The 12,641-nt window shown below is 37.4% G+C and overlaps 1 protein-coding gene across 11 annotated transcripts in view; it reads right to left on the bottom strand.

Moving 5' to 3' along the window:
- DGKB (diacylglycerol kinase beta) overlaps positions 1 to 12,641 on the bottom strand; it is a 797,684-nt gene that overhangs the window by 533,203 nt on the left and 251,840 nt on the right. The window lies entirely within an intron of this gene.

The raw sequence follows: 12,641 nt of genomic DNA, 5'->3' as shown, positions 1-12,641 counted from the left end.
TTATCCTTTTTATTCTACACTAATAGCTTATAGATTATTTTTGTTCAAGGCCAATAGTAAGGAAAAGTAAGAAAAACAGTTTACATCTTAATCCAGCACAAATAACACACACACACACACACACACACACACACTAGGTTTCATAACTGTGCCAATGTTTTCTGTGTTAACCTATTCTCTTCTTTTTTATTCCATTCTTAAAATTCTGTCAAAGACCCCTTAAACTGAATTCATTACCCACCATGGGCCACAATTGACAGTTTGAAAAACAATGCTTTACATCTTTCATTTTTTTACCAAAGTCTTCTTTATTTCAAATACATCTCTATGCTTCACATTGATTCCACTTGTTTATAGTTATTGAAAAAGATACATATATATATATACACATATTATAAATGGATTTCCTCCCTTAACAAAAGTGTCACTGTATATCTGATACAAACTAACATAGTCACTTTTATAAACCAAAGGCAGAGAACAGAAGACAATCCTGAGCTTTGAAAAGAAAATACCTGACTAATTCTAACTAATCATCTAAAGCCTAGCCAGCTGCAGAAATAAGCAGTTTCAACTTATGATAAAAGACATTTTGGCACTGATCCTTCACATGACCATAACTTCCAGACTCAGAGAAACACAGCCCTTGAATTATGGTTGGATAAACTATGACCTAACCCATCCTGCCTGATGAGCTAATCCTCTCTTCTATGCTCCCCGCTTATGGTACTGAAATGATTTAATCAGCTTGATTTAACTCTTTTATACAAAAACTCAGCGTAAAACAAGAATAAAAAGCATGTATCATCACATTCATTTGAAAGAATGCCAAAAGGTATACATTTGCACTTATATATATTCACTTATGATCATTTGTATATATAAAATGAAGGTTATGGTATTTCATTATCAATTTTCATAATACTAAACACAAACATTTGGAAAATATGAGTATCATAATTTTGTTTGCCTTTCCTGTATGTAATGTACATACTGAATATGAACATTAATGTATAATTTCAACTTAACACTACTTTTGAACAAGAAACATGTTACTATACTAAAATTATTTTGTTTGACAAAATGAGTTGACTATTTGCCATTTTCTGTTCATGAGAGGTTGTAAACAAAAAGTTGTATCATGCACTGAACTGTGTCATAGTTTAACATTTAAAAGAATTTAAAGGTTATTTTAAAAAGAAATTATGGGCATGTATGACAACACACAATGAAAAACTAATCAGTTTTTCCTTAAGTGCAATTTCAGCTAAATTTGAGAGGTAAAACATATACTTTTCACAATGATTTATAGGGTGCATCAGAGAAAGAAAAATAAAATGTCAATGAGCTTTTCCACAATTACTTTACAACAAAACAATTATAGAGCTGGACCACTAAATCTTGACGTGTTGCGTTGAAAAAGCTCATAGGTTTGTTTCAGCTCCTAACCCCCTACCCTAGATCAGCCCACTTTCTCTTAAGTGGTGAAAATGTTTCCTTATATTTTCACTTAATATTTTGAGAGCAGGCCCTAGGGCCTCAATCTGTCTTCAGAGAGGTTGTTTTTACACCCTATTCTACCCTTTCAAAAATTTTTTTTTCCTGTTCCTAAACTTGGCTATAGCTCTTTCCCAGTATTTACCTCCCTCTAGGAAAGTTCACTTCCCAGAAGAAAAGTCCTTTTCCTTTTAAGCAGTTTGTGCTAAGGCTTATACAGGACACACGCGAGACCATGTAACTGGCAAACAGGACATAGCAAGCCTGGTTTCTTGGCTGCAGCTCCTCAATGAAACGAGATGGTAAATGGAATCTTACACTTCTCTTTAGCAGTAATAGCCTCTGAAGAAGAGGTTCAAAAGTCTACTTCCCTTGGGACTTCCCTGGTGGTGCAGTGGTTAAGAAACCATCTGCCAATGCAGGGGACACGGGTTCGAGCCCTGGTCCGGGAAGATCCTACATGCCCCAGAGCAACTAAACCCATGTGCCACAACAACTGAGCCTGTGCTCTAGAGCCTGCGAGCCACAACTACTGAGCCCACGTGCTGCAAATACTTAAGTCCACGCATCTAGATCCCATGCTCCGCAACAAGCCACCTCAAAGAGGAGCCCGCGCACTAGAATGAAGCGTAGCCCCCGCTTGGCACAACTAGAGGAAGCCCCCGCACAGCAACGAAGACCCAACACAGCCATAAATAAATAAATAAATAAATAAATAAATAAATAAATAAATAAATAAGTAAGTAAGTAAGTAAGTAAGTAAATAAATAAATAAATAAATGAAAAGGTCTACTTCCCTTTAACAAAGGCCATTTTAACCCATCCAAGCATCGGTGAAACTCTCCTTAGAATTGGAACTGCACATGAAGCTAGGTAAAACACAATGTGTTTTTTTTGTTTTTTTTTGCCTCAAGTGGTCAATAGCTCAGAAGATCATGTGACTGACATCCAAATTTGCAGGTTCTCTGACTTGCCCAAGGCTATGCTTCTTTAAATATTTCCCCACAAAAGTGACCCATATATACCTATACACATATAATATATATTACAAGGTACAACAAAGTACAAAGTAAAGTGAAAAATAGGCAAAGTAATTAGAGTCTATTAGTTTTATTAGGAATAATTATCTTGTACTTCGATGGCATTTTTCTGTTTTTATGATGATTATATATATGTATATACACATATATATATAAACATTATTCTCTTCAAAGTTTTAACTACAAAAAGAGTTAGCGTTAGTCAAACTGAATATTGCCTACGATTATCACATTCTTCAAGCACACGATTTTCATTGTATTCCAATACAGACACTCCATTTCTTAAAACAATGACCTAAAACGTTTTATTCTAATAGATACTTTTAATTCTAGTCTCAAGGTTCAATTGTTAGCAAATCAGTTTTGGGTACATGTTCAATTACTGCCTCTGCTCCAGTTTATTTTATTTTCAAACACTTGCATTCCAGATAATGAAAACGGTAGCGTTATCTCCACTGTTTCCCTTCATCTATTAAAATGAAATATTCAAAACTGTTATTATTACTATGAAATAATGATACGAATTAAAATTCTAAACTTATAAGGCAATAAAACACTCTGGCAATTTGGTTTTTCCATTTCTTTATACTGGTTCAATTTGCAGAAATTTAACAGGCTTATGAAGCAATTTGTCACATAGTGTAGTCACATATCATACTTCCAATATTCATATTAATAGTCATGATGAGTAGCACAGATAACCAAGAATAACAACAGTTACTTCATATTATCACACATTTCATGATTTTTAGACAACCTTCTAACTATGCTTGTCTTAAAATAATATAATTTAAAAAAAAATTTTTTTATGCTTACACAAACCTGCAGCAAGATGAGATAGCCTGGGTAAACTAGATTGTGATTCCTCATAAAATGAGGACAGGCAATGGATACAGTCCTTGACAAGAGACTAGGGCCAGCAAAATCCCTCTAAGAACATCATATGGGTTTCATCTTTTTGGCCACTGGCAAAAACCTGAAACAAGCAATTATAAGGAACAGGGCTTGAAGCAGGTCTTTGGGGGTGATGTTCTAGGAGCAGAACAAACTCTGCAAAGGAGCAAGGCTCCTGGCTGTGTGCCAACAACACTGACCCTGCAATTCCATCTGTGAGAGAAAACCATTGTAAAGCAATTACACTCCAATAAAGATGTTAAAAAATAAAATTAAAAAAAAAAAGGGTGGAAAATCAGAGACTAAACTACTTATAGTCACATAGCACTCCCAGGAGTTCAGAGTTGAAGACAGGCCATCTAACTCCAAACTTTGAGCTCTTTTCAAAAGCAGTAAAAGGAAGACTTGCTCTATCAGTCCTGTCCAGTAAAATATTCTTCAATGATAGAAACGTTCTATGTACACCTTGTTCAATATAGTAGTATTAACCACATATGGTTGTTGAACACATGAAATGTGGCTGGCGTTTGACTGAAGAACTGAATTGTTTTAATTGATTGTTAACTAACTTAAATTTAGATTTCAAAGTTACATTGGGCTGGTGGCAACCATAATGCAGGTGACACACTGTCTACAGGCAGAGAATTGAGAGTTGGTTGAATTACTCTGTTTCGTGACTATGCCTAACCATGGGAATTAAGCCACCATATGTGAAAAGAAGTCATGCTACCAAAATTTGTATATTTGTCACATTAAAAAGAAATTCCAATAATACTCCTTAAATTTGACTGTATTCTTTCAGGATGTATGACATCTTAGTGGAAAAAAAAAACTATATTGAATTTGACCTTTATCCTGTGTTTGCAAACTAAAACACAGGAAAATGATCTGTTTAATTAATAATGGTAAAAGTTGGCATTCCTAAGGTACCTAATGCATTACGTTTTTGAGTCCCACAATACCCAGTAAGATACATATACTTCTTATCTCCATTTCGCATTTGAGAAAACAAAGACCAGTTGTGCATCCACAATTCAAAAGGCAGCCTGATGTGGGATTTCATGCTTTAAGTATAATTTTGTGGGGCTAGAGAGAGAAAAATAAAGCAGAAAAATCTGTCTCCTGCCTCTCAATAAATGACCTTTTGTTTTAAGGGTCTGGTTTTCAAGACTCTTGATAGTGCATACATTATTTCATAAACCTTTGGAAGGAAATTAGAAATCCTAGCCATGGCTGAGAGCTCTAAATTCATCTTCCATTCAGATCAGTCCTTGGGCCATCCACTTAATACACCCATGAAAATACATATTTACCAAATCTTTACCTGCATTTTCTTATGGGAAATGGATTATGAATGATTTTTCTTAACTGTGTTTTTTAATAGGTATACAACTAACATATCCTTTATAAACATAAACCAAAATAAATATTAAGGTCCTTTAATATTAGTCATGTAAAACCAGGTTCCAGGCATGTAAAACCAGGTTCCAGGCATCGGAGATAAAGTACTGAACCAAGGAGATGAAAACTCCCATTTTCATAGGGTTTTTCTTCTAGCAGATCAAAGCAAATGCTCAATACCATAGCTCATTTTCTAGCTTGCTACTAAGTAGTTTTAGAGCATAACACAAATTAAATAATATTATGATTGATTTGAGTCTCTGTAAAGTACTAAATACCTTATTGCCCTCATGAGGATCTCAAAAACTGTAAATAAGTATTTGTTAACATATTATGCAAAAATCTTAAGATAACACTATCATTTAATATGTAATTAAGATGCAATTCAAAATACAAAACCCCTTTATTTTGGGTCAATAAATTTAATAGCAAAAATGAACACTTTGAAAACCAAAATTTTACTTAGCATATTCAGACAGAACAATAAAGAAACCTATATAATCAAGTTCAGTATATTCAAACCCATTTAATAATTAAAGAGGAGATTTGGGAGAAACTTTTCTTTTACCGACAGTAATTTTATCATCAATGGAGCCTTGAAGTTACAGAGTTTTCTCTGGTTTCAGGGAAGGATTTTTAGGGCTTTCAGGGTTTCAGGATAAAAAATTTATTGGAGTAAAATAATTTTTAGATTACTACTACTACTAATGATGATTAGAAGTCTGAATTTGGTACTATAGAGGCATAAAAAATGTAATGGCTGACATACATAAATGCTTATTGGCCAATGGATAGAAATTCTTGTATCTTTATTTCTAGGGCATTTGTATGTAGGTATATAAGCTGCACAGACTATAATTGTTATTATCAATAAAGCATATCAACAGTGATAAAAGCACAAATATATTTGAAATGCCCTACTGTGTGCCAAGAATCTCCGCATCTCATAGCTACATAAGTTTTGTACTCTGTTCAATTTGTGTTTTATGGAACCTGGCCTGCCCTTGTTTGCATGGTGGAAACTGAAGGAGCTTATTAGACACAAAAGGCCTATAAAGCTACTTTACACTACACACACACACACACACACACACACACGCACACACACACACACACACACATTTTTACTATCCTTAAAACAGTACTGATAAGAGTAATACTTTCTTCTCAGCACAGTTAATGAAGTATGTTTCCTGGCAAGAACACTCAGTAAGGTCATTTGGCAAAAGAACATTTTCCCGAAGGTTTAAGTACTTCATTTTCATTGCACAATTTTCTGTTCTTAACTTGATTAACTTCCTTATGGACAAAAGGGCATTGTTTCTCCTTTTCTGTCTAAAAAATGCCATTGTGGTATGACTCTCTGGTTGTACAGACAACATGAAAAGAGCTAAACACCATTACTGATATTGTAGCTTCACAGAATTCACTAACCATTGCCACATCAAATGAGCAATGAGAGGGGACCCAAGATAAAGTACCTGAAGTTTTTCAGAGATAGTTTTTATTATTCTCAATCTTAAATATCTTTGGGACTTTTTTTTTTTTTTTGCGGTACGCAGGCCTCTCACTTTTGTGGCCTCTCCCGTTGCGGAGCACAAGCTCCAGACGCGCAGGCTCAGCAGCCATGGCTCACGGACCCAGCCACTCCGCAGCATGTGGGATCTTCCCGGACCGGGGCACGAACCCGCATCCCCTGCATCGGCAGGCAGACTCCCAACCACTGTGCCACCAGGGAAGCCCTGGAACTTTTTTATATATCTTTAGCCTCATCTGTCTTCATGATAGCTTCCACACCACTGACAGTGTAATTATTTTCTGGCTTACATCCTTTTCATGGCTCTCCAATTTCTTCTGGATAAAATTCAAAACACAGCATGATGGACAACACTCGCTACCATCGGGTCCTGGCTACCCACCTCATCTCTCCTCCAGTCATGTCATCTGTCCCAGCCCAACTGAGTCAAGGCACAGCCCCAGATCTCTCAAGACTCCCCAGAAGTCTACCTTCCTCCACTCTCTGAAGGCAGTCAGGACTCTAATCCTGCCAGGATTGCTCCCCCAACTCTACCTCCAGGCTGTGCCCAATACTTCCAAGGTCATGACTACTATCTACTCTGGGACCATCAAAAATGACCTTATGACCCTCATCCCAGTTTCAGTCAGTCATGAGAAACCTAGGACTTTCAGTCATCCTCAGCCTTGACCTGCACTTTCTATCTGATTCATTTTTGACAACAGCATTCATTCCATTTGACGTGCCACAAATTTTTATTTTTAGGAGTCTTTCTCTCACCACTAGAATGTATATGACTATGGGAGGGGTAGCTCTGTTTTGCTCACTGATGTACTCCCAGTAATTTGAATAGTACCTGGCACATTGTAAGTGATCAATAAATATTTTTGAATGCATAAATATTGAATGTCTTAAAGTTTGTGCACTGTCCTTTGATGGGACATGATTTTAAGATTTAAACAGAAATTGTATATGTTGCTTTCTCTTCTTGGAACTCCCTTCTAATCCACTCCTTCCCATCCCTCCCACTACCTCTACCTGGATAATTTCAATTTATGGTTAAAATCTCAGTTACATGCTCCTGACACATACAGCACAGCACTTGTTTTATTGTAGTAAAACTGACCACCTATCTGTTTTTTTCCCTGACTCTAAAGCATCCTCAGCTTTCTTGTGGAATTCCTGGCACATAATGTGTTTTTAAAAATGAATGGTTGGATGCATAAATTAAGGAAATAATAAAATGAATAATTAAATGGTACGACTGGTCAATTCACTACATGATCTGATTTAAACGGTGCTAGGAAAATCTTCTCTTTGTGTGCTATAAAACAACTAATAAGAAATAACAAAAACTCTTACACTGACCTATGGTTAATAAAGGATGTTCCTATTATAAAGTCAATGTTTTGTACATTGGGGAGCCCAACAGGAATATACAGTATGAGTGTCTGAACCAGTTAATAAATCACATCACATTCTCTTCTAATTGCCATATTCTTAGAGAAAGTAATTGTTATTAATAACTGCTGTTAATTGCTATCCTACACAAAAAGAAAAACAATTTAGCTGAAGAGGTTTAATTCCAGGAGTTTCTGTGTGACAACTGTCAAAGGTGGGATTTGGAGAGAGGCAGGGATGTCCCAGCTAATCTACAAGAGGCAGATGGTGGGACTTTAACAAGGGTGACAGGGTTGCTTCCCAGCTACACTCTCTAGGTATCCCATCTTACTGATCACTGCATCCATAGCATGGTACACAGCATATGCTCTTGAATTAAAATGAAGCATTAGCTGAGACCTGAAGGAGCTGGGTTTTGCTGTGAAATAAGGGCAGAGGGTACATCATGCAGAAAAGCCCAGAGTCCTGAGTAAGCACAGCAGGTTTTAAGTCACAGCAAACAGTTGGATATGAAAAGAATCTGGGTGCATGGGGCAAGGAGACAGAGAATGAGGACGGTAGGCAGACTCTATATGCTGCATGGCATTGGCTTAATGCTATGGAACTCAGATTTTATCATCTTCTTAACTGCACTGTCCAGGCCCTGGAGTCTCTGTAAGGTCACTTCAGGAGGGGGTGTCTCCAGAGGCAGGGGGAAGGCAGAGTGACTAGGACTCCCTGTACTCAGACCTCTCCTGCACCACCCTCAAAGCAAAGTAACTCTGCTTTAATCGGCTTTAAATATCAAGGATTTATGTTTACTTGGGAAATAAAGGTTTAAAAAACATTCCACAAGGTGATTGTGAAAGTCTGCACTTGGGAACCCATGAATAATATCATCAGGCTTCTGTGTTAGAAAGAACATTTTCCAGATGGGAGGGCAGGGCCTGGCTGGGAGTCAGGCTAATTGATAGTCTAGGACACAAACAATGATGTATCAAACTGACGCAGGCAGAATGTTTGAGAAGAAGTTACAACGAGTAATAGCATTTTGTGATTAACTAAACCTAAGTAGTGAGGCAGTGAAGGGTAGGAAGGGTCTAAGATTTTAGGGTAGGGAAATTGATAAATACTCAGGTTCCTTTCAACCAGAAAGAAGATAGGAATAGAAGCAGAGTTGGGTAGAATATAATTATTTGACTTTCCAAACCACTTAGTTTGACTCCTTATGGAGCACTCACTCAGATGAAGGGCTCCATCTGGAATATAGTAATATGCATTCTCTGTGAGCTGAATAAACCGTTTTGGGTTGTGTGGGAAACAATTGAGCATTTTATTTTAGACAGCACCTGTTTTTTTGTATGATGTGAAAAAAAAATGGCATCTGTTGAGAGTGAAGGGAAAGATGAATAAACTAAAGGAGGTTTAAAAAGTTTAACCTGATTGATCTAGGAGACAGTATCAAGAATAAATACTTTTCAGAATAGATTTTTTTAAGAGCTGAAGAGGTGTTAAGGCCATGTTAATACTGGGTGTTAGGAATGTGTAGTGACAACAGCCTGCATGCATATTTATGAGATTTCTCCCTGGTTATGCTCAGTGCGCAAATAGCAGGGACTGAAATATGGGATCATAATAGTGATCATGGTTGAGGGTTTGTGAGCCACTTGCGGAAGAAAAAAAGGATTCCAAATAATTAAACATTTCTGTAAAGATAACAGTTCAAGTGATAGATTCCAGGGATGAAGGTAAGATCAGAAATTGGTTGTTGGACTAGCAGAGAGGTTTAGGATTAGGGATTTGGGATTTACAATGAAGCAGAAAAGGTTATAAGAAAGCTGGAAAGATGGTATATTGGGGATATATTTAAAAACTAAAAGACCAACATGGGAACAGCAGAATTAATCATCTTATATTTAAATAGGGGATAAGAGGCACTTAACGGAAACAAAATGTTCCAAAACAATACATAATCCACTACATGAAATGCCAGATGGATCATTAGGTTCAACAAAACACAACTACATACACACTCATAACTTTTATACCTATTTATAATTATTTTTAAATGTTTTATTCTATAAACACTAAATGCTTTACTTTTACCAAATATGTGATCATTGTTCATTAACAAGAATAACATTTTTTTCCCTTTAAAAAGTTTGTCTTCGGGCTTCCCTGGCGGCGCAGCGGTTGAGAATCCACCTGCCATTGCAGGGGACACGGGTTCGAGCCTTGGTCTGGGAAGATCCCACATGCCGCGGAGAAACTAGGCCCGTGAGCCACAGCTACTGAGCCTGCGCGTCTGGAGCCTGTGCTCCGCAACAAGAGAGGCGGCGACAGTGAGAGGCCCGCGCACCGCGATGAAGAGTGGCCCCCGCTCGCCACAACTCGAGAAAGCCCTCGCACAGAAACGAAGACCCAACACAGCAAAAATAAATAAATAAATAAATAAATAATTTTTTTTAAAAAAAAAGAAGTTTGTCTTCTTATTGAGAAACCTTTATTGTTCAATTGATGTACAGAATCAAGAATGGCTACCATATTCCTGATGGTAATGTGGTAATGAAATATGTGAACTCTCAGAGCAGATAAACAAAGCAGATTATATAGCACCTCTTTATTCAAAATTAATTTGTAATTTTTTTCAACCACAAATACATCTTCCGTAGATAACTTAGATTATTGCAAAGCAAGTTTCTAGGAATAAAAATCTATTTATCTTTCAGTTTCTGAGTCAAGGCTACCCCAGGCCTTGAAAATTTTATTACTGTCCAGGGTTCCTTATTTCCCAGAATAAAAACCACTATCAAAGGTAATTCTGAAAATACACAGGATGAGAAACAGTCCTACAAAGGACACTATGCACCTATGTCAAAACATGGAGGCCACGCTTTGAAAAGGCATCACAGTTTAATTTATTATTGCTGCATGAGGGTTATGCAGCCTATCTTACAATTCCTTTCAAGTAGGTCTATGCAGGATGTGTGATTGTCCCAAAAGAAGTACAATTTGTTATTCCTTATTTTTTTTTCCCATTTTGAAACATGGTTTGATCTCTACTCCTTGTAAATTTGGTATCTTCTACGTAGTACTTACTATGTGCTATCTGAAGAAAGGAGGGTTTGAGGTTTGAATTTCTTATAAAACTACCAAAGTAATTAGATTGTCTCTTTCCTCCAAGTGTGACATAATTAGTCTGAGTCTGTTGACTCAGAGAGACAACATATCAAAAAATGTTCCCCCTTCTTCCTCAAGACAGTATTTGTCTTCTTAAAGAAGACAGTGTTTCCCAAGGACAGTATTGCTTCATATAAATTTAAATAAGGGACAACTTTGTTATTTCTAAGGAATATGCAATCCATTTATAGCATGAAATGGAGAACACAGACGTTTTCATTTCTAGATCCAAGCAAAAACCTGTCTCATATAAAAATTTTCAGCCCAGAACACTTGTAAGCTCTGAAACCACACTTTAGGACAAACTAAACGGAACTCATTCAGAGAAAACAGCAAGTGTGGGGAGTCCTCTCAGTTCATGGTATAAGGGGAATCATTTCAGGAACAAAAAATATATGATGGGTAAAGGTTATAAGCATATTAATTGCTCTATATTTTGAAGGGATCATCTGTTTTAAAAAGCTTGGACCAACATGTGATTGCTCGAGGAAAAATATTTTACTCCATTAACAGAAAGGGAAGCAGCACAACGTAAGGCTTAATAGTGTGGACTCTTCATCAGATTGCCCAAGTTTTGTTTCTGGCTCAATCACCTATTTCTTAATTATATGTTTTAAGCTTTTTATTTATTAGAGTGCTAATTAGTAAAATTCTCCTCACCTCTTTACCCACACTTTGATATTCTTTGTTGTGATGCTAGGACGGGAAGTCTCGACCAGAGGCTCCCACAGGACACTTAATCCCCTCTCAGGGGATCTGTAAGGTCAAAATGCTATCAGTGATGATTCTGAGATATCATTTGCTTTTTTCACTCTCATTCTCTCATGGGTGTACAGTGGACTTTCCAAGGGGCTACTTGACATGATACGGCAACACAGCAGCGGATGTGGTTATTCAGCAGTCTTCTATGAAGTTGGATGTTAGTCATTTGCAACAGTGTGAAATAATGTCAATCTTCTCACTAATTTTTTTTTTGTTTTTGAAAATAGTCATTTTTCATAAAGATGTTATTTTTGTCAACATCTGAGGGGACGATCATTGTAATTTCTAGAATGTGTCATCTTTAATATGGTAAATAGAAATAAATACCACCCATATAAACAAGAGCATTTTGGGGTCCTCAATAATTTTCAAGAGCCTAAAAGAGTCCTGAGATCAAAGAGTTTTGGAAACACTGCTGTAGACTATATTTCTCCATTGCCAGATGGAAACCTGTTGGGTTCACAGGGGGCACTAGAGAGACAAGAGAAGGGAGGAGGGAGAAGGGACAAGTTCCTGCTGGTCTACCTGCACTTATCTGTTAGATCTCTCCAGCATCTCACCGTCCCAGCATCTGGTGCCAGTAGCAAGGCGCTCTAGTCTCGTGGCAGCTTACTGCCACACCAAGAAGGCGCAGTGAGCTCCCACAATTCAGTCCTGCACAGACCATGGTGATGCTGTAAGAGGTCTGACTTCCAGGGCTGCACACTCCTCCCTGAGCTCCTGAGCTATCAGAGCCAATCAGGAAGGATCCCCTCCACAGGAGTCTGACAGTGAGACCTGCCAGGCAACACCCACCCCCCAACACTGCCTCCCAGCTCCTAGAGGTCCTCCTTCCAAGCTTCTGGGTTTTGAAGACTCCAACCCAGGGGAGGCATCTGCTTCCTGTGTTTCTACCTCAGTGTGTCTCAGTGCTCATCTTCACTTTTTCAACTCTCCAACACTGTTTAACCAGTTTCCTATTGCACATTTTC

Source organism: Pseudorca crassidens, chromosome 8 (assembly GCF_039906515.1).
Source record: "Pseudorca crassidens isolate mPseCra1 chromosome 8, mPseCra1.hap1, whole genome shotgun sequence".
In the NCBI taxonomy this organism is placed as follows: Eukaryota; Metazoa; Chordata; class Mammalia; order Artiodactyla; family Delphinidae; genus Pseudorca; species Pseudorca crassidens.
The sequence above is the reverse complement of the archived record's forward strand: the minus strand, read 5'-3'. Positions and strand labels throughout refer to the sequence as shown.